General features: G+C 37.2%; 1 protein-coding gene across 2 annotated transcripts in view; it reads right to left on the minus strand.

The window, feature by feature from the left end:
- Positions 1-2500, minus strand: part of LOC143035202 (uncharacterized) — a 255013-nt gene that overhangs the window by 122277 nt on the left and 130236 nt on the right. The window lies entirely within an intron of this gene.

The raw sequence follows: 2500 nt of genomic DNA on the forward strand, positions 1-2500 counted from the left end.
GACAAATAATAACAAACAAATATAAAATAAATGGCAATCATTACACCATCTTGCTTAAATGTTTATCTAAACGAATCTTAAAGCTTCGAACTAAATTACATTGCACTGCCTCTGCAGGAAGTTTATTCCATTCATTAACTACACGGTTTGGCGAAGTTGTTCCTACCCACTTCCAAATTATATCTATTTCCTGATAGTTTCAGACCATTATTTCTTGTCAGATTCTCAGTGTAAGAATTTTGTCACTTTTGATGTTGTCAATCCCCTTTAGAATCTTAAATACCTGTATCAAGTCACCTTTGATTCAACGCTTTTTTAGGGAAAACAGATTCATATGTTTTAGTCGATTTTCGTATGATTTATTTTTTATATTTGGAATCAGGTTTGTGGCTCTTCTTTGCACTTTTTCCAATCTGTCAATGTCTTTAATGAGATTCGGTGACTATACAGAAACAGTATATTCCAAATGTGGACGAACAATTTTAATGATAGATGGACTACTAAGATCAAAAGATCGAGCAATCAGTTCTAGAATCTTATTTGCTTTGTCAGAGGCTGAAATACACTGCTTAGATGATTTAAGATCGTTACTTATAATTATCCCTAGATCCTTCTCACCATCCACTTTTGTTAACGAATTTCCAAATAACTTGTAATCGTACATACTGTTATTTTTACCTATGTACATAACCTTGCATTTACTTGTGTTAAACTTCATTAGACACTTTTCAGTCCGTGGTCTATATCATTTATATATATACTATTAATAGAAGTGGCCCAAGAACGGAACCCTGAGGAACTCCACTCGTAACATTTTCCCATCTAGAAGTTTTGTCATTTAAAACAACTCTCTGTTTTCGATGCTTCAACCAATTTCTAGTCTAAGGCTAAGGCTCAGGTTCCCTCCTTTCACCCACGATCCATCCCCGTGTTTAGCGCAAAATCAAAAGGGGTGAGCAGCCTACACAAGGAGGCGCTGAGTATCTGCGGCCGAAACAGCCACCTTTGCCCTATTATGCGCTTGGAGGCAGGCAAATGTCACGGCTGGATTCGGAGAGGAATGCAGGATTCGAACCCATTAATGCAAGGTCAGCCCCAGACTTGGGTATGCAGTGTCTTGGTTAAAAATAAGTGTGAACATTGGCAAATTCTATCTGTTTATTAATTTATTTATCGTTTATTCATTAATTTGTTTATTCATGCATTCATACATTCACCTACGCGTGGATTTTCTAAAAACCCTTTAATACCACTACATGTTCCAGGCCTTTTTTTTTTTTCTTTTTTTTTCTGTTCCATAAGCTGATACGCCTTTCTGTACGGACAATTATTTCTTTATATCCTTCAGGTACAGAGTTTCCTATATGACCACGTGTCGCTCTCCAATCCCAAACCAAGAGATTTTCTATGTCAGTTCTCTTCCCTCTTTTCGTTGATCTCGACACTGCTGTCCTTTCATCTCTCTCTCTCTCTCTCTCTACCTTCTAATGAGGACAGGTCTAGTTTTTTCGTCTTACTATATGTGATTTGTATTCTATACTGGAGACCAATTAGTTGTTTGTCTGTGTGTGCGTGTGTGTGTGTGTGTGTGTGTGTGTGTGTGTGTGTGTGTGTGTGTGTGTGTGTGTGTGTGTGTGTGTGTGTGTGTGTGTGTGTGTGTTATGTCAGAGTATTAGTCATAGCTCGGGCATATATGAGCCCTGAGCTCTCATCCGGGAGGGTAAAAACTGTTGATCACGAGTCTAACATAGGCTCCACTGCGGGCGTGGGAGTCCGGATAACCGAATACAATAGGAAAAGGCAAACAAACAGGAGACCTCTGGGACCGCATCGAGTCCGGATAATCGGTTACCGTGGTCAAGCCAATCGTTAAGACACCTTTGAGTCTATCGAGAACCCGGATAATCGGTTAGAATTAAGTCGACCGGGGACCAGCTGGACCATGACGTGGCCGGCCAGCATCAGAATCATGACTGTAAGTTCTGATTTGAATACAATCGCCTGAAGACAGCCATAATAAAGACAATAAATTACAGAACAGGGAGAAATGTGGTCATCTGTAATAAATAAACAAATAGCTAAATAGATAAATGAATAGATAAATAAATGAATAAATAAACAAGTGAATAAGATAGATAAATAAACAAATATATATATATATATATATATATATATATATATATATATATATATATAAATGAATAAATACACAAACAAACAAACCAATAAACAAGTAGATAAATAGATTAATCAAACAATCAATCAATCAATCCAAATCGCCTGGTGACAGGATAAACAAGATGATAGACGAGAATTGAAGAACGATGAAAGGCTTAATGGTTATCTTTAACCAGAATAGAATGTGCAAATGTTAACCCAAGATGGTTTAGCAAGAGAGTGGTCAACGAATGGAACAGACTTAGTAATCGTGTAGTGAGCTATCGGTTGTTTTAAAAAAAGAAAGTTAGGTTATTTTATGGATGGGGATGATAGGAGGTCA

This window comes from Oratosquilla oratoria, chromosome 18, assembly GCF_046742065.1.
Source record: "Oratosquilla oratoria isolate Oo_2021 chromosome 18, ASM4674206v1, whole genome shotgun sequence".
Classification (NCBI taxonomy): domain Eukaryota; kingdom Metazoa; phylum Arthropoda; class Malacostraca; order Stomatopoda; family Squillidae; genus Oratosquilla; species Oratosquilla oratoria.